This window comes from Crotalus tigris, unplaced genomic scaffold (genome assembly GCF_016545835.1).
Source record: "Crotalus tigris isolate CLP2741 ecotype Arizona unplaced genomic scaffold, ASM1654583v1 scf7180000017567.3851432, whole genome shotgun sequence".
Taxonomy (NCBI): Eukaryota; Metazoa; Chordata; class Lepidosauria; order Squamata; family Viperidae; genus Crotalus; species Crotalus tigris.
In genome coordinates this window covers 308,627-330,115 of record NW_024096477.1, presented here as the reverse complement: position 1 = coordinate 330,115, position 21,489 = coordinate 308,627, and the positions used below count along the sequence as shown (strand labels likewise).

At 35.7% G+C, this 21,489-nt stretch overlaps 1 protein-coding gene across 2 annotated transcripts in view; it reads right to left on the bottom strand.

The window, feature by feature from the left end:
• Window positions 1–21,489, bottom strand: part of ERC2 (ELKS/RAB6-interacting/CAST family member 2) — a 386,048-nt gene that overhangs the window by 141,966 nt on the left and 222,593 nt on the right. The window lies entirely within an intron of this gene.

Below are 21,489 nucleotides of genomic sequence, written 5' to 3'. Positions count from 1 at the left end.
TTTGTAACACTGATATTACATAAGCTAGCATTATTTAATTAACCAGCCTTCAGCTTAATATTGTTGAAATTCTCATTGAAATGGTTAAGTGAATTAAGCCATTTTGGATTCTCATAATATCTCAAATCATAAATTAATCAAAGCAAACATGCAGTGGGCTCACACAGTATGTTAAACCACAGAAGCATTAAATGTAACAGGAAATAGCACCAGGAATTCTGCCCACAGTGAATGTTTAAACTAATTGGAGTACCCATGTTGTAAATATGCACTTAAGTTTGTTGTGTAAACACAATGAAAGAATAATATAAATATGTTTTCTCTTTCTACTTTCATCTTTCTCCTAAATTAACTCTTCCCCTGGCAATTTCACAGGTCCCCAACTTTTTAGTCATCCAGAAGGCAATAAAGAGGTAGATCTTCCAGAGGTGTTGGAGAAGACTGACATAGAAGTACTGTATGTAGAAGGTGTTGAGGGCATCCTAGGAAAATTGCTATGGCACCAGGGGTTTTGTCTTTGCTTTCATGGTTTTTTTTACTGCTTATTATTTCATTTTTGTTGTGAGCTTCCTGTATTTATGCTGTAAGACAGATGGCCATACAAATCTTTTAAATAAATATCCTTCTTTGAACTGTGGAACAGACTAAGGGGACAATTCTTGCAGTCCCTCACAACTTGAATCAGTAAATTCTCCACATTATTAGAAAAGGTGCTGTAGGACTTTCAGACTGAAATCCACTGAGTCAGTGGTAAAGAGAACTAGTCAGTGGGCAAGATAAGAAGATAAAACCACAGGACATAGAAAAATGATGGATTTTTTACAGCAGGAGACTCCAAACTTGACAAATTTAAGACTTATAGATTTCAACTCCTAGAATTCCATGCTGGCTGAGGAATTCTGGGAGATGAAGTCCATAAGTGGTTGGGGAATTCTGGGAGTTGAAGTTGATAAGTGGTTGGGGAATTCTGGGAGTTGAAGTCCACAAGTCTTAAAGTTGCCAAGTTCAGAGACCCCTGTTCTACAGAATCTATAGACAAGATATCTAAGGCAGGAGTAGTTAAATTCTCTAGAGCAGCTGAATCTAAACAGCTTGTCAAGTTTGAGAATGCATCTTTTAACCTCAACCACATTTTGCTTCTCTAGGTTTAAGGACAATGACAGACCAGAAAAAGAACGTGCACGTGTTCACCCGAGTACATATCCTGCAGGGAGAATCTATATTGTTGTAAAAGCAAAGAAAATTGTTCATTATATTCTCCTTTCAAAATTACAGTGTCATTTTCAGCCTTCAAGATAATGTTCTTATTTTACAGGACAGTTTACTTCAAAGACAATTCCTCTTGATGGAAAACAATTAGGCTTGTGATTCTTTCCCCCCACCCCAGATATTGCTTTAAAGAAACTCTGCAAGTGCAGCAGAGCAACTCTTTAGGTGGTGCTAAAGTATGGTGCTGTCAAGAGTGGCTTTTCTGGTTAATGTCAATAGCACCATGTATAAAAGGTGACCAAAGTGTGTACAAATGTTGATCTTTGGAGAAAGCATGCCTATAATCATACACACATCCACTATTTCATCCACCAGGTTGACTGCAAGGAGAAAGGGCAAAGAACATTTTTTTTAAAAGACAAAATACAATTCCTAGCACACTTGCTAGGTTGTAAGTCACAAGGGAACTCCTCTGCGATCTGTTGAAATGATGAGCTCGTCTGATATATTTTTGTAAAGCATCCAAAAGACCAAAAGGGTGGCTACAAAGCTTATTATCCTTACAAACAGACCCTTATAAAGCTAGATTCGACACTTGTGGACTAAAGATGTAAAATACAGTACAAAAACATGAGATTTCATGACTGAACTACTTTCCAGTTAAATGTTATGTTATATTGCTGTGATTTGAATAAGTAAGAACTTTCTGTGTAATATTAAGCTTTTTTCCTATTTAATCTTATAGCACAGTTGGAATAAATTTGTCTGGTTTATTTCTGTGAGATAATCCCATCAAAAACTAAAGTCATTCAAAGATATTTTGGACAATGAAGGAAAATTGAAAGACAAGATTTACAAGAACAAGATATTAATCTAGCATGGTGGCCATATCTGCAAATTCAAACAAGATATGAAAAAGATGCAAAAACAATGGGATTTTATAAAGAACAGAGAGAATTTGATCAGATACTGTTAAAAACAGATAAAAAGTTGATTAAGAAGTGCTATAGATTTCTGTTAAACTTAAAGATGATAGAAGAACAAGTAAAAGAAACAATGATAACGTAGGTAAAGAACTTTGGATATAATATAGAATTAGAAGACTGGCAAAAGTTATGGGAAAGAAATGTTAAATTAACTAAAGCAGTGGCATATAAAGAAAACTTATATAAAATGTTTTACAGATGGCATATGACACCAATGAGATTAGCAAAAATGTTTAAAAATACTTCAAACAACTGTTGGAAATACAAACAAAGACAGGTACTTATTATCATATCTGGTGGACACGCCCTAAAGCAAAAAGATTTGGGGTTAAAATACATTTATGGTTGGACAAAATGACTAAAAAACAAATAGACTTTAAGCCAGAATTATTTTTGTTAGAAATAATAGGAGCAAATTATGAGAAAGATTGCATATATTTAATACTACACATACTAATGGTAGCAAGAATTGTATTTGCCCAACACTGGAAAAATGAAAATTTACCAGCTGAAGAAGTACTAATTAACAAAATTTTAGAGTGTGCAGAAATGGATAGATTGATTTTAAAGATAAAAGAGAAAGAAGACTCAGTGTATTTTAGAACATGGGATAATTTCTATCAATGGCTAGAAAAATGAGTTAGAGAGAAAGGAATGTGGTATGTAACTTTGAATATATGTTAACAAGAAGAAGACTATTGAGTGATTAATTAACATATTGTTTATGATAATTAACTATTATCTATTATTGTTTGTTAAACACATGAACCCAGACATTATGCTGTTTGCTAAATATTGAGAATGTTATTTGGAAAAATCCCAACCCCAACTCTAATCCTAACCCTAATCCAAACCCCAACCTCAACCCAGGCCCCACCTTATTCCCAATCCTATAAAAATTAATAAAATTTATACAAAAAAATCTAAAGTAATTCAGCGAATTGTGAATCCATAGGAATCATACACACTTGTGAATTTACAGTATTCAGTCCTGTAGACAAATACTTCTATTTAGAATAGAATAGAGCTGGAAGGAACCTTGGAGGTCTTCTAGTCCAGCCCCCCACTCAAGCAGGAGAACCAATATCATCTCAGACAGGTGAATGTCTAGTCTCTTCTTAAAAATGTCCAGTGACAGAGCACCCACGATTTCTGGGGGTAAGCTGTTCCACTGGTTGATTGTCCTCACTGTCAGGAAGTTTCTTCTTAATTCCAGGTTGTTTCTCTCTTTGATCAGTTTCCAAGCATTATTTCTCGTCTTTGCCTCTGGTGCTTTGGTGAACAACCTTGCCCCCTCTGCCTTGTGGCAGCCCCTCAGATACTGTTTACATGTCAACCAAAAATCTAGCAAATAAAGTAGCATCTCACTATACTTATTCCATGAAAAAAAGATATGTGAATCGTATCATTTTTACAGAAATATCAGAAGCTACAAAAAAGCACTGGATCTTCTGCTTCTAAGTATTAGTATGAAGTATCCATATCCTGCTGCGTATTCCCAACATTTGATATTAAAGCAAATTCCATCCATGTGCCGATTCTGTTTTCTTTCCAAGCAGGGCTGGACAAACATCCAGCTGTTCACTTTGAAAACTATTACTACTGAATGCAACTGTGCATCTCAGGTATTACTGATGCTTTTAAGGATTTTTCCCCCCTCAAAGATTTGATTCTAGTGGTTGAAGAGCACAGTGGGTGGCCTCATTGCTCATAGCTTACCCACAAAAAATGTTTGCATGATAGATGAGAGAAACTGACTTGGCTTCTCCTAGGCTGAAAATTATTGCCAAGTGTGTCCTTTTTCAGCTAGGCATGATAGCCTTATTGATAGCTTTGTCAGATAAAATGTTCAAAAGGTTATTTACACCCTAGGAAAGTCTTCCAAATCCTTTCCTATTAAAAAAAAAATAATACCTGATTGCACTAAAGCTTCCTTTAGCTCTTAGAAGAAGTAGGAAGTATAGGAAGCAGCAAAAGACAAAGAAAACTGGGGGCAGAATAAATTGGATTCAGAGAGGCTTCAGTTAGCTTGATTCTACTTTATGAAACTGAGTGAAGAGTACTCACATGTTCAAGCACCCCCACTTTTAATTTCTCACCCATCTGTACTTTAGACCATATGATGGTGTTCGATTTCTAATACTTCCAAGCATTTTGAGAAGTGGATAGGTTAGTGTTTCAAACCAAGTACTGTAACCTGAAACTTCAGTTCTATCTTGACTCAGACTAGCTGAGTTGAATAAGAGACTTTTAGAGGAAGTCTAAATATGAACTGCAAAATGCCCTTCCCCCCCCATCCACAAATGTGAAGGAATTCCACTTTTCACAAAAAAATTAATTACCTTTTTTCCTCATGTTAACTGAGGTGTTAACAGCCTAATGTATGAAAGACACACCTGCAGCTTTTAGAAACTCCATGGAAAAGATAATTACAACCATTGCTAAATCTGAGCTTTGAAATGCAGAGCCCCCCAGGGTAAAAAGAAGAATGCAAACTTTCTCTCCGTAGCTGGGAGGTCTCTTTTTTATTTCAGGAGGGGGCTTTGAAATTTGCCTGAAAATAGCAGGTCCTGGATTATGTTTAAAAATGTATTTTCTGGGCAGAGGGGCATACAGTATCTCCAGGCAAAGGAATAGGCTACTTCAGAATTTTTGTTTTCTAAGCAGATCTATGAGGCCTAAAGGCATTCTTTTTTATTATTTATTTTATTTTATTCAAAACAAGGTTAAAATGCAAAATACAAAATTTGGGGTGGGGGAGGAAATCCAAAAGACAAAAAACAAAAAACCCAATCAAAACATTGAATAGATGTATCAAAAAAAAGGCCCACATATAGACATATTATCCCATCTAGTTGAATACTGATTAATTTGTTACTACAACATTAGTTGGTAGAGGTGGGAGGCCTAAAGGCATTCTTGAAAATATTATTTTAGAAATAAAAAATAATTATTGTTACTGCAGTTTGCCACTTTTTTTAAATACACTTTTAAAATGTCAGAGTCGGGCAGATTCTAAAAGAGGGTCTGTGTAAACTTTGGAGTCCATTGCCACTGTACTTGTGGATTTCAGATTTAAATCTTCATGAACTAAAATATCAGTAAACTTTGTCTAAAGAGCAAGCTATGTCAAAGGTGCTAGCATCACTGCAGTTCCTCTTGTACCAAGAAGGATTAATAGAACAACAACAGTCATATTGTCTGTGAATGATATAGCACCAAATTCATCACAAATATGTGCTGCACCATGGGAAAGTGGTATGCTCTTCTAGCGACGCTTTGCTCCCATAATAAATGGCTGGTCTGGGGCCCAGCTATCTGAGGTCCAGTATCATTATGTTTAGGGGGTTTTAACTTAGAGGTGGTCAGCAAGCTACCTGTAATCTATATTTATCTTAAGAGATATTGAGAAGAATGCATCTAACTTCTCTACATATGCCTGAATATTCTAAATCTAGTCAAGAAAATTAACCTGTTATTGGTGCACATTGCTTTCTTCATACAAGAGTAATGCAGGAGTTCATGCTATGAATTTGGCCTGTAACTGCCACACAAGATGCATTGTATTAAATTAATCTGCTTTGAAACCTTTCACTATAGATAAATATAAGTCAAGTTTGATTTGACCCAATCATAACTCCTAATGATTTCATGAACTTATTCATATATTTTTCTTGAAAACAATCCAGGAATGGTTTACTATCATCCTGTGGGATATGTTTCATATTCCCAGTGAAGCATACAACCTGGCAATTTTTTGATGGTCTCTCATTCTATTCTAACCAGATTTGACCCAGCATAGCATTTAAAAAAAAAATCAGCAAAAGAGTTGGTGGGAACAACATGAAGAAAGAAGATAATATCACAGGTCATATAGACTGATGGACTGTCTACAGAGTCTTTAGATGAGATATCTAAGGCAGGAGAAATTTGTTCGTATTAACATTTTGGGCATCTCACTGATAATCAATTCTAATAAACTTCTGTGTGTCTATAAAATAAAGTTATTATGTTTGCTATACTCTACCTAAAGCCCTTATATGGGGTGGCACATTCTAATTTCAATTAACCATTGTACTTATATTTTGATGATGAAAACTATTGCTGACTCCCAGAATTGTTATAATTAGAAAAATAGAATTATATTTTAATTATATTTATATAATTGGTAAAGTAGAATTATAATTCCTTGGTACTTGTCCTTCAAATTTTTAGAAGGGAGTATAATAAAAGTTTCATCACTGAACAATGATGACATTGTCATAACTCAGCATTAAAGCATTTCATGGGATATGCTTGACAAAGGATGCCAATGATATTCAGATACATTATCTGAAACAGTTACATAGACTTTATTGAAAGCAGAATTTATGGCAGTATAAATACATATTTTATTTCTCTCTCTCTCTCTCTCTCTCTCACACACACACACACACACACAGAGAGAGAGAGAGAGAGAGAGAGAGAGAGAGAGAGAGAGAGAGAGAGAGAGAGAGAGAGGCAGGCAGAGGCAGACACAGACACAGACACAGACACAGACAGAGAAAGATTTTTAATATAATCCCAGGGAATGAGGCTAATCCAGTGGTGGGATTCAAATATGTGAACAACCGGTTCTCTGTTGGATGCTGCTTCCAGGAGTCCATTCTGGGCCTGGGCAGCAAAAAATTAGCTACCGGTTCTGCCGAACTGGTGCGAACTGGCTGAATCCCACCTCTGGGCTAATCTAGTACATAACTGCACTGGAAATAAAATTTATTTCACAGACAGCTCTGACCCTGCTGATGGCAGAAGCAGGAATGGAATGCATAGATAATTATCTTTAAGACCAGTCAATGTTTCTTAATATCACCTTTTAGATCCAACCAATACATTCCAGTCTGAATCAGAGTTTATTTATTAAAGGATTTAGCACTTTAGATGCCATATTGCCTGGAAGCCCACCAGTTTCCATTTCCAAATATCCAATTTCTCCAATTTCTAGTTGCATGAATAAGGCCCTTCAGGATCACATCTGGCCAGTAAGAAGAGGCACTAAAATACTTTTTTCTTTCATTGCCATAATTTCCATTGAAAACAGTTTCAAAATAAAATAAATATTGGACGATCTTCAATAATATGTAAACTATTGTTCCTTTAGCTGTGAAGCACAGGAAACATCACAAGCATTTGTAGCTGGATATTTTTTACATTTGCCTGGATTATGATCAATTAGAGCACAATTCTTTTAAGTTACTGAAGAAATCTTCAAATCAAATCAGCCACAGAGATGATGCCCATTTTTCTTTTAGTATGTACTAAAAATCATACATTGATCTTTTTTTTTAATTTGGCTCCTTTCAGGATACACTAACTTTTGATAGATGATTCTGAATTGCTTCAAGTATAATTTGTCCAGTAACTGTACACTTTCCTTACAAATTCATGATTATTATGCCAAAGGTTACATTAACTACAAAAGTCAGAGCCAACCAAGATATGATGAGAAATTCATGATTACATACTGATCTTTCTGAACTTTAAAAAATATAGTGTGGGGAAAATTCTGATCAAAATCATATTGCAAGGGAGAAACAAATAGCATTTCCAAAAGATGTTTTTCATCAGGAATGTGGTACACAAGGAAACCTTAGTTTCTTCTCAATACATTACAATCAGTATCCAGCTCTATATGAATACTGAAATTCTTATTTAAAACAAAAACAAAAAGAGGTTGCAGTCATGTGCTTGCTGTCAAGTCTAGTTTGGTCTTTTCTCTTGAACATCTCCTATAGCATTCAGATGGTAACCCAACTGCTTTAGTACAATAAATGGCAGAGTCTTTACATTGGATCAAAGTCATCACAGCATCCTAAAGAGTTACACTGTTAAAATAACATAGCTTATAATGTTGTTAGATTATGACTAGTGGGCTTAAAAGTATTCCTCTGTTTTTTGGTACTCTTTCTGGGGCTACTTATTTTCCTATTTCATTGTCAAGGTTTTTAATTTCCTTTTCACATAATAAGGTTTCAATCCTTTGTACAACATTCAAAAACTAAATTGGAGAAGTGGACACTCCATTTTTACAGCTTGCAAAATAAAATTTCAGCTCCCCTTAGGGAGCACTGTGGCTTCCGTGGCTATACAATGTTGGGTTGGAGAAAGTCCACGTTTGGGACCTGAGTACTGCCATGGGGCAGGGTGAGGTCTCATTCTTTGCTCCAGTTCCTGCTGAGGACATGAAAGGAACCCTCAACTGATTGTCCATTGGGCAACAGTGATGTTACCAGCTAATCCTTTCAACCTGGAAGCGCCTCAGTGCTTCTGACATAAGTATGATGTGAGCTTGTCCCTGGGACCACTAAGTATATAAAGTTCCCTATCTGGTTCTCTGCTCCATTCTGCTATCAAAGGAATCAGCACAACATCTACCAGAGATAATGATTAAAAAATTATGGCAATAATTTTCAGATTTTAGGATATTTGGTATTTCTTGGAAATTTCTCTAGGATTTGTCTATTGAAGGAGTGAGCAATAAAAAGAAACAAACTTTGCTGAAAAAATCTCATGAAGAAGGTCATGATCATGTATTTATTTAATTTATTTAAATGGCCATCCACCTTACAACACTGACTCTGGGTGGTGTACAAAGATTAAAACCCAACCATTAAAACTAATAACCCATGTGTCTCAGCTAATAACACCTTCCAATAAGTAAAAACACATTATTTCATAGCAAAATGTAACTACATGGCTAGGTTGCATGTATTGTACAAGGTCTAGTCACGTGGGGAAATGAAACTGAAGTCTGTCTTTCTGGTGGGTTACATTAATTTATTTTATCCCCTCCAATACACTCACTGTAGTTTCATTGCAAATGCTTGATTTGGAAAATCAAGCTGGAAAGAGGTCTTTGCACTTGGAAAACCAGCACCTTTATTACCATGGTTTCATAATATTATTACACTTCAGATAGTAGGTTTTTAAAACTTCCCATGGGATTATATCTAAGAATGGTAAGGCAGTAAAAGTTTATTTAAAAGCATTTGTTAACCACCAATATGTTCTTAGAATGAATGAAAACCAGAATGAAAAACAGTCAGAAACATTATAGCATTTGTTTAGCAATTTGGACTAAATAGCAGTGCTTAGTTACTAGTAAAAAAAATAGCTCCCAAGTCTTTCAGGAACCTCACTTTGTGATTTGAAGGCTATTCTCTCTAAATCTTGCTAGGTGGGGCCTCTCTGAAGTTACTTCATGCAGAATAAAATTACATTTTATATCTGCTAAGGGGACGTTCTAATCTAGCATAAGTGCCTGGTATTTAAAATAGATGTATAGTTGAGCTTTATCACAAGTTAAATCCCGTTTAAAAGAAAAATTAACATTATGTAGATATTTACAAACATTTCACATCCTGCAAAGAGATTTACATTCTCTTTCTTTCTTTAAACTCTACTGCAGAGCAGAAATAGACAATGGAATAACTACATGAAAATCATAATAGAAAATGAACATTATATGTGCATGAATACAAAATAAATCCTACACTTTCTTCAATCTACTGAAGGTATTTAACAGATAAAAATAAATGCAGAGGATGGTTTTGATTATCTGCACTTTCCTTCATCTAATGAACTGTGTCTAATGACTGCTAACGTATTTTTTCTCTCTGAAAATGATTCTCAGCTATATACACTCACTGCATATAGATAAAATTCTGCAGAAGGTATTCAGTAACTATGGATTAGAGACGCTACAGGCATTTGATCTTTGTGGATTCTAATTTGAACTGATCTGATCTATGCCTCGTGGACTAATGTGGAGATTACAAATTAGTTATCCATCAACTTAATCACTTCTTAAATGTTCCAATGTAGCTAGTCATTCTCAGGCACTCTGAAAATCAGTTTGACAAAAGGAAGATAGAAATACAGTGTGAGAATAAAAGTATGTATGATCAGATTATTATTTACTAAAAAAAGAAGAGCAGTAGGAGACCTAGCCTCTGAACATTCTGAGAAATGTTTTGATTATTTAGTTGATCATCAAGCAAAGTTGGTAACCTCTTTGGATACTTCAATGAGTACTGAATTTGACTGCATGGTCTAAAAATCCTGATTTGACTTTATAGGAGTCAATAATGGCACTAAACCACTTTTGATTCAGCATAATCTTCTATCTCAGTTTAACAATTTGTTTTTCCTGACTGGAATGTATTTACCGGTAGTTAGATCTATATTTCTCATTAGCACAGTTCTTGAAGAAAACGGATTTTTTGTCACTTCTTCACCTCCCATTTCTATTTCCCTTTATGGCCTTTCTGTAGCCCATGAAAAACGTATGGACAGAGTGGCAGAAACATCTGCCATCACAGCAAGGATGAAAAGGAGTCATTTTTCTCCCTTTTCTTTCTTCTGTGGATACTTTTATTGAACCAATCATTTAAAAAAATAAGCATGAGTACTGGTATGAAACAGAAATGGCAAGTACCATCTTAAAGAAGGCATTTATTCTTAAGAGGGATACTTCTTCCAAGATACGATCGAATACACATAAACACTGAAAATGAAAACAATAGTTTTTTGCTAGAAATTCTCTTAATTTGTATTCAAATACAATTAATTACTCAGCCCATAAATTCCATGGACCTTTACGTTCTGAACATTTTGCTTTTCCTCTATAGAGATTATTTCTCACAACGAGCACTATCCATCCTTGGCAGAAAAGACAAATATGATGAAAGCCCATCTTCCTCTCTGGATATGACAATTTTGAAGAACCCAGTGTATTGGACTGACTTAATAGCTTTTTCCTATCTGAGTTGGAAAGAGAGGAAGTAACATTAATTAGATCATATCTTACTTTCAGTTTTGAAGCCAAGACACCTACGTATACTTCAAATTTGCACTTTAAAAAATGAGAAAGTTCTTCCACAAAATGCAGACAAAAATTGGGGAAATCATATGATCAAAACTTTAAAAAAAAATTATATTATGGAATATAACCTGCAAAAAGCTACCCAGATAGAATGTGGATTAAATGCATACATATTTTTGTGAAAACCCAAGGCTGGAAAAACACCCTGAGCAAAACCAAAATTGACAGATTTGTCCATCCATAATTCTCCCACAATCAAATCATAAAACCAGTGAAACAGGATCAGATACAAAAAGAAATATTTCTAAACTAAAAATGAAAATGGGAAGAGAGCCAGTTTTATAGTTCATACTAATCTTCTCCAGATACTGCCAGTGGGGGACTTTATAGGATAATGACATCCTGAGAATCTTATGACAAGCATGTCCAGCAATGCAATTTTTTTTTTCAGGACATAGAAAATACTGCTAACTTTATCACCAGCAACAATTTGAAATATGCTTCAAGGAATATTTGTTAAATGGAAAGCCATCCTGTATCAAATATTCAAATATTCAATTACTGATATCATTTTGAATATATAGCCCATAATATTTAGAAAAACAAGGCAATCCAATCTCCACAATAGGATTAAGATAATCCATACTGAGTTTAATGTGATTTACTTCCAAGAGAACTATAGCCTGAGGGAAGATGGCAAATGATTGAAAAGATGTACTATAATTCATACCCTGATGAAACAGAAGCAACATTAATATTTTATGTTAATTATTAGCTTTGAATAGTCTCAATGAAGACAGTAAAGAAGAAATCATGACTTTGGGAAATATTTGATATCAGACTCAATTGCTCCATAGAAAAACAGATTTGAAAATATCAGATAAAATTAGTACATGGGAATTTAGAGAATATAGCAAAGCTATGCTGCCAAATTTTGCATATCAAAGCAATTTAGCAACTCCATGTCTGTAAAGTCCTGACTGGTGGCTCTTAAATTTGCATCTTGCAAAAGAGTAGGGCTTTGGCAAGTTTACTACCTATGTGATGAAATTTTGGATTGACAAAAACAAAATCCCAATTTAATGTTATGATTCCCTGGGGCTACTGAGTTATATTCTGACAAAACTCAATTGTTTGTTTCAGAACCTCAGCATAGTATGATTTAGATTATTTCCATTTCTTACTGCATAAATGAATAAACTGGACTGTATTAATCTGAATGTAATATATTGCTCATTCTATCTGGACTGTTCCTAGAAAACAACAAAAGTCTTCGTTTGGCTAGGTAAATAATATCATAACTGTAGGCTAGCCAAATAATATATTCATTATTTTCCCATGTAGTGAAGATGTTGCTTGCAACTTCAAATTTCATGTTGGCAATGAATTATTAGGATTATTACAGGGCTAAACTGATTATAATGATTAAGAGTCATAGTGGGGTGCAGTGGTTAGAATGCAGTATTGCAGGCTGACTCTGCTCACTACCAGGAGTTCGATTCTTTCAATCCTGACAGTCTCAGGTTTGACTCAGCCTTCCATCCTTCTGAGGTCAGTAAAATGAAGACCCAGATTGTTGGGGACAATATGCTGATGTAAACTGCTCAGAGAGTGCTGTAAAGCATCATGGGGTACTATATAAGTTTGATAGTGCTATTATGTTGCCATGAAAGAAGAACTTTTCTTTCTCCACAAGAACAGGAATACTGAAGGATTTTTACCTAAAAAAAATGTTCTCAATTTTCATGTCTCCCATTCCACCATTACCATCCAGATTACATCTAGTACATAGCTACTAGGCATGTTCTTAAACTAAGAAAACTACTGCAGAATTATGGTTTCTTCTTCAGTTATAATTTTTCAGTCCTAAATACATACAGGGAGTCCTTGTTTAATGACTGGTCACTTAATAACTGTTCAAAGTTACAACAGACTTCAAAAAAGCTACTTATGACCCATCATTGGAGTTGCAACTGCTGCACATTCACACCCGCAGCCACATATTCACATTTTGGATGCTTGGCAACCATCATGCATTTAAGATTAACAATTGGTTGCAGCATCCCATGCATATGACTGTGATTTGTAATATTGTTTGCCATTTTCTGGCAGAAAACGGTAAAAATAGCAATTGAATATGCTGCATTCCCTTAACAACCATGTGATTTTCTTAACCACCATGCTGACTTGCTTATTGACCATTATAAAAATGATCATAAAATTGAATCAAGTCATATAGTGACTCATTTAATGACCACAATGACTTATGACCAAACATCTAGGCTCAATTGTGGTCATAGGTCAAGGACTATATGTACTAATAACTCTTTTTTCAAGAATGTTCAGCATATTATAGTCCTGGCAGTGCCAAAGCTATCATTTATGATCCTGAAAAATCTCCTGAAGAATTTACTAAATTATGGAAGCTTTTGTGTGAAGCCTAAGGAGCAATGAGAAAAAAATAATTACATCAGATAGCCTTGAGAATTACATCTGTCAGTTCCAATAATGTTACAGACATTGTTTGATCCTCAGAGTGTTTTCCATTATCTTTCTGATAAGCAATAAGTCCTTAAGGAAACTGGCAGTTTACTAGTGTCATTATAATAATCCAGATAAATATCTTGAGAGATATTGCTTATAGCTGCTGCAGAAATTTAAGGCATGCTTTGTACCAACTGCCTTGAGAATATTAGCACTTGACATTGGTATGTAAATATTTTAAGGACAAGCCTTATTATATTCCACAGGGAGATGATGTTTTATATGCAATCTTAAACTCAGCTTCAAAATTTGTAGAATGAATCTGAAAACATAAATTGCTGATGGGCCAATAAAGTGAAATTCTACTTTGGTTCACATGGATTAACGTACAAGAAGACATAAATTGTGTATCAGGTATTATAGATGTTAATGCCTTTTGAATTATAATGTTTTTAGAAAGAGTCAGACTCAAACCTATGCAAGTCAAGAAATACTGGCATCAAATCTTTATTTGATTGTAACTAAACCATGCTGCTAGGACCCTGAAGCAGCTGCATGACCTGAGTCTTTGCTTGGGGCTACAACTGCATTCTTTCCCAATGCAACACCACCTGTCTCCTGTACTGTTGCTGGATGTTGGTAGGTATCAAATCCCAGTGGAATCTTTAACGATCACAATGATGAAGTCCATTACACATTGCCCGAAATATCATCCTGACACTTTCCATAAACATGCACTTGTACCAGTGTGGGAGGCGGCAAAATCAGGAGAGAGCTTATTTTATTCTCCGATCAAAAACTGAAAGCAGATTCTAAGAATATATAGCTAAACTCTGCCACATTTTTAGTGATATAAAATAATGAATCCAGGTTTAAGGCATTGGAGATATAGGGAATTACCGGTATGCCTATCACTGCTTCCTGGAAGGTAGGGTTTTTGTTTTTTTAATTAATTTATTTCTATTTTACCTTTCTTCCAAGTTTGAGGCTAACCCACACAATAGAAAATTGTGCTAATATATTGAATAAAAATCATAAAGAATACCGAATTATCTTAAAGACTCACATTTTTAATATACCAAATTCTTATAACTAATTAATCAGATCAGTAGTAGAGTAGAAAAGATATTTTTATGTCCTGAACATCTGAATCATTTTAGTAGTTCGGAATGGCATACAAATCACTTTTATTCTCTATCATCTGCACTCACAGTTTATACACGTCCGAGCCGATTTCAAATGACTATTGCTGCCTTATAAGGCCATAAATGGTTTATGGTTCAAGAATTCACTGAGCATCTTTTCTCAATCTATGAAACTGATTCATGAGATCTCTGGAAGGCACTTTGCTCACAGTGGCAATAGTAGACAATGCCTGAGAAATGTCTGCCTATATAACAACTTCTTCATTTGCAGTTTGCTCACTTTAGAAGTTCTGCCTTTAAAGGTGCCAGCAGTTCAGGTTTGTCCAATGCCCAAGAAGTAACTCAAACTCCATCATTTGATGAATTTGCTATTTTGACTTTATTACAAAAGGTTTTTTTTTTTACTGTAGGTTTTAATTATGGATTTTTTTTTATTAGTTGGTCAGAGAGAGGGGATTTGAATATGACATCAAGAGAAAGAAAATTGACTACTTACCCTAATTGTGAGTCTTGTGATACTATTCTATAGTAAACTTTCATTGAGGCAGTGAAAATAGAAGGAAAATTGGTAGAAAATAGACTTATAATGAGAGCCAGTTTGGCTTAGTTGTAGAGCATCAGGCTAGACACTGGGAAACTGTGAGTTCTAGTCCCATCTTAGGAAGATGGTAGTCCAGTCTCTTCTTGAAAGCTTCCAGTGATGAAGCTCCCACAACTTCTGAAGGCAATCTGTTCCATTGGTTGATTGTTCTCACTGTCAGAAAAATTCTCCTTATTTCTAGGTTGAATCTTTCCTTAATCAGTTTCCATCCGTTATTCCTTGTCTGGCCTTCAGGTGCTTTGGAAAATAGGTTGACCCCCTTGTCTCTGTGTCAGCCCCTCAAATATTGGAACACTGATATCATATCTCCCCTGGTCCTTCTCTTCACTGCTGGGTGACCTTGGACCAGTCACTTTTTCCCAGCCCTAGGAAGAAGGCAGTGGCAACCACTTTTGGAAAACCTTCCCAAGAAAACTGCAGGGATTTGTCCAGGTAGCCTCTGAGAATTGGACATGATTGAACAGAAGGAATAAAAAAGGCTTGTAATGCTGGAGCAAAGTTAAACAGCTTTCTTGAAGTTCAAAAAAAGTTAACCTTCAAAAACGTAAAGCAGCGATAAGCAGGATATCATGACAAGAGAACTAATTCAAAATCAGTAACAGTTCCTAACAAAAGAAATAATAAAATCAAATTGCAGAAAATTCCAATGACAGGGAGAAATGCAGACTAGTAGGAATAGTCAAAGTAGTACACAAAAACATTTTTTAAGTTCTGGAGAGAAAAAAAAGGGAAATAGAAAGATATTCAGGCTAGAAAGGAAGAAAATTGACAGATAAGCCAGAATTGCACAGCTGGTTTTAGGAAAGGAAAAACCCAGAACAAGCTGATATCAAAAGGGCACTTTAATATGCTTTGAAAATAAAAGCAAATGTTGTTGTTGTTGTTGTTGTTGTTAATTGCGAAGTCGTGTCCGACCCATCACGACCCCATGGACAACGTTCCTCCAGGTCTTCCTGTCCTCTACCATCTTCTGGAGTCCATTTAAGTTCACACCTACTGCTTCAGTGACTCCATCCAGCCATCTCATTCTCTGTCGTCCCCTTCTTCTATTGCCCTCAATCTTTCCCAGCATTAGGCCCTTCTCCAGTGAGTCCTTCCTTCTCATTAGGTGGCCAAAGTATTTGAGTTTCAACTTCAGGATCTGGCCTTCTAAAGAGCAGTCGGGGTTGATCTCTTCTAGGACTGACCGGTTTGAACGCCTTGCAGTCCAAGGGACTCGCAGGAGTCTTCTCCAGCACCATAGTTCAAAGGCCTCAATTCTTTGGCGCTCAGCCTTTCTTATGGTCCAACTTTCACAGCCATACATTGCAACTGGGAAAACCATGGCCTGGACTATACGCACTTTTGTTGGCAGGGTGATGTCTCTGCTTTTTAGAATGCTGTCTAGATTTGCCATAGCTTTCCTCCCCAGGAGCAAGCGTCTTTTAATTTCTTGGCTGCAGTCCCCATCTGAGGTGATCTTGGAGCCCAGAAAAATAAAATCTGTCACTACCTCCATTTCTTCCCCATCTATTTGCCAGGAATTGAGAGGGCCGGATGCCATGATTTTGGTTTTCTTAATGTTGAGTTTCAAGCCAACTTTTGCACTCTCCTTCTTCACCCGCATCAAGAGGCTCTTTAGTTCCTCTTCACTTTCTGCCATTAGAGTGGTATCATCTGCATATCTTAGGTTGTTGATATTTCTCCCGGCAATCTTAATTCCAACTTTTGATTCATCTAGCCCTGCCTTTCTCATGATGTGCTCTGCATATAAGTTAAATAGGCAGGGTGACAGTATACAGCCTTGCCGGACTCCTTTTCCAATTTTGAACCAATCAGTGGTTCCGTGTTCGGTTCTCGCTGTTGCTTCTTGACCCGCATATAGGTTTCTCAAGAGACAAATGAGATGGCCTGGTACTCCCATCTCTTTAAGAACTTGCCACAATTTGTTGTGATCCACACAATCAAAGGCTTTTGCATAGTCAATGAAGCAGAAGTAGATGTTTTTCTGGAACTCCCTAGCTTTCTCCATGATCCAGCGTATGTTGGCAATTTGATCTCTAGTTCCTCTGCCTCTTCGAAATCCTGCCTGTACTTCTGGTAGTTCTCGATCCACATACTGCTGGAGTCTAGCTTGTAGGATTTTAAGCATAACTTTACTAGCATGTGAAATGAGTGCAATGGTGCGATAGTTTGAACATTCTTTGGCATTGCCTTTCTTTGGAATTGGAATGTAAACTGACCTTTTCCAATCCTGTGGCCACTGTTGAGTTTTCCAAATTTGCTGGCAAATTGAGTGTAGCACTTTTACTGCATCGTCTTTTAAGATTTTGAATAGCTCAGCTGGAATACTTTCACCTCCACTAGCTTTGTTGTTGCTCAGATTTTCTAAGGCCCATTTCACTTCACATTCTAGGATGTCTGGTTCGAGGTCAGTGACCATCTCATTGTGGTTATCTGGGATGTTAAGCTCATTCTTGTATAGTTCTTCTGTGTAGTTTTGCCATCTCTTCTTAATCTCTTCTGCCTCTGTTAGGTCTCTGCCATTTTGGTCCTTTATCATGCCCATCTTTGCATGAAACGTTCCCTTCATATCTCCAATTTTCTTGAAGAGATCTCTGGTCCTCCCTCTTCTGTTGTTTTCTTCTATTTCTTTGCACTGTTCATTTAAGAAGGCATTCTTATCTCTTCTAGCTATTCTCTGGAATTCTGCATTCAATTGGGTGTATCTTTCTCTTTCTCCTTTGCCTTTCGCTTCCCTTCTTTCCTCAGCTATTTGCAAAGCTTCCTCAGACAGCCATTTTGCTTTCTTGCATTTCTTTTTCTTTGGGATGGTTTTAGTTGCTACCTCTTGTACAATGTTGCGAACTTCCATCCATAGTTCTTCAGGCACTCTGTCTATCAGATCTAATTCCTTAAATCTATTTGTCACCTCTACTGTATATTCATCAGGAATATGATTTAGTTCATACCTGAGTGGCCTAGTGCTTTTCCCTACTTTTTTCAATTTAAGCCTAAATTTTGCAACGAGAAGCTCATGATCTGAGCCACAGTCAGCTCCTGGTCTTGTTTTTACTGACTGTATAGAGCTTCTCAATAACAACAATAAATAATAATACAACAGCTCTCAGTGAAGATGACAATATGTTAATGAAAGAAATTCAGAGATATTCAATTCCTATTTTAGTGTAGTCTTCTCTGATTAAAAAAAATCATGTTCTATCAGGAAATTACAAAAATATTGAAGCTTGAGATTCAAAGAAAGATGGTCAAACTGTATTTCTTTGCTTTTAATAAGTGTAAATCTCCAGGATGAGATTAATTTTATTCAGGGGTACTAAATGAACTCGCTAATGGTGTGATCAAACCAGTATGCAAGTAGCTTTGGGAAAAAAAACCATGAGAAATGATGAAATGCAAGAAAACTGGGACAGCAAAAATGGTGTCTGCAAAAAAGAGAAAAATTGAAGATCCAGCAAACTACAATCCAGTCAATCCGACAATAATACCTGGAGGATTTTAAAGCACATTATCAAGAGATTTGTCTATAGGCATGATGAGACAAAGCAGCTCAAAAGGGCATCAATCTTTAACTGAATAGAAAACCATTGATAACTACAAAAGGTCAGCATGAAAATTTGTGAAGAACTTAATATAGCTTGACTTCAGCAAGGCATTTGATGAAGTAGCCGATGACATGCAGATTAGCAAACTAATTAAGCATGATATCGATGGCAGTGGATACATAATTGGCCTAAAAGTTGCACTCAGGGGTTCTTCATCAAATTCAAAGGGGGTATCAAGAGGGTGGCATAAAGTTTATTTTTAAATCTTCCATTCTTTTTTAAATGTTTGGTTGAAGAGGTTGAAAGAAACACTTATCAAATTTGCAGAGAACAAATAATAGGGTAGAATAGAAGGCAGAAAACAAATTCAAAATGATCTCAAGAGAGTAGAGAAATGTATAAGAGTAAGAGATGCAATAGAAACAAGTGCTAAAATTTGGCAAATAATTATTTCAATTTATTCTGCTTTGGTTAGGTTCCACCTAAAGTTCTAAGTTCTAGGTTGGATTTCTCTTTGATCTTCCACCCATTACTTCTTGTCCTGTCCTCTGGTGCTTTGGAGAATAAGTCAACCCCCTCATTTCTCATTTGTAACATATAGCTGTGAAATGTGGATCATTTAGAAAGCTGAATTAATAAAAAAAAATGCTGCCTTTGAATTCTCATGCTAAAGAAAATTGTTAAGAATATCTTGGGACAACAAGAATTAATTATATAAAACAAAACCAGTTTATTCACCAGACACACCATTAACTAAGTCAAGGCCCAAATATATTGGACAGACCCACTGGACAGGACCTCGATACTTAGAAAAATTGAAGGTAATAAAAACAGAGGGAAAACAGAAAACAAGGTGCCTTACAGTATTCATGAACAAAGCTATGATCATGCATTGTGTGATTTTGAACCTATAGAATGAATTGTAAAATCCACAACAAAAACTTGCTATGAGCAGTCAAAAAAGTATAAACAGGGATATAAATATAAAGAAAAATTTTAAGCATCATGAAACTATATATCAATATAGGAAGATGAATATATCAGTATAGCAAGATGAAGGGAGTTTTACAATGAGACCTTTGTCTACACAAGAATGTATCTTATATTGTTTTTCAACAATGAATGCTAATCATACAATATGGATAAAATTGAATCAACTGTATTTTAGTTCCTCCTCCTCCTCTTCCTCCTCTAATAGCATACAATGTTTCTGAACATTTCTATTCATGAGATAATAGGCTCTCGGCACTTTTTTTAAAATGTACTTTTCAGGGACAACATATTGCCTTACTTAATGCAGGCTTGTGTATGTTTTCCCACACTTATAGTCAATCCTTATAGGCTTCCTCTAAGCTGTAAATCTATCTTACATGTTTTCTTCATTTGTTTGCTAGACAAACTGTTCTTGACAGTTGTCCCTAAATTCTTCCACTGTTGGCCATAAACTATTTCAATGCCTCCAAACGAGCAGAGGAGTAGGAAAAATGGGAGTTGCAGAATATGCAGTTGCTCAATATTAAATATTTTCAAAACAGTCAACTGGATGCCAGAAATACATAAACTTTCTCTATTAAAAGAAATGTCCCAAAAGTTTCCAAACAGATTTTCAGCTGACAAATAGAAATGAACCCAGGCAGGTTCCCTCCCCTTCAAGAGGGAAACACCACTAAAAAATGTTTGCTGTTCTCAAGCTACATGTTTTGTTTGCTGACAGTGCCTGACGTTTCTACTCCTCTAGATACTGTATCTGTCTCTGCTTGAGTTCTTATCTTCAATCAATGTAATAACAATAATCATAATAACACTTCGTATTTTCAGTTGAGGAGTTAAAACATTCCTTTCCAGACTTTTACAAGCCGGAGCTGTACAAATGTGTTGGAGCTACAGTTCCCAAAACTCGCAGCCAGTATAGCTGAAGATTTAGTTTTTTCCATTAAAATGCACATGGGTGTAAAACTAGTAATTTAGATATTTTCTTGACCTTTAGAGCCATAAATTAAATCAATAAATCAGCTGCAAGCTATAGTTTCTACTAAATAGACTTAAATCTTATTTCTTTTCTCAAAGTAACATCAGTTATCTGACATGCATCAAAAATATTAGCTAAAAAAAAGACTATTCTGGCAAAGAAGCTCCTAATATGATGGCTTGAAGTCAGCTGGAAAGGATTGCTGGTTCTGTAAGTCCTTAAACAAAACAAAAGCAGTGAATTGTTACTATTCACATGTCATTGACAGAGAACAAAAGTCAAAAGAAGTTTATGTTAATTGTTCATGGAATCCAAGACTGAGTTAGGATTAGGACAGAGATTTTTCAAATAGGAATTTATATATGTTTTACTCTGCTGGACAACACCAGTTCTTCACAGGCAAATGTATGGAATAAAATTTGTAGTCAAGCTGGCATTGCTTCCCATATCTAAGATCTACTGTATCTTGCTAATATACAATTTCAAGTCTGCAAGCAGCTTTTCTAAAGGCAGAAAATACATAGAATATTGTGGAACTATATACAGTTAGCTTTATGTAGCAGGAATTAGGGATCATTCTTCTGCCAAAGGCAACCCCCTTTTTTCTATCCCTGACACTTTTATTTTATTTTATTTTATTTTGCTTCTTCTATGCCAGAGAAAAGGGTGATGGTTCTTGCCAGAGAT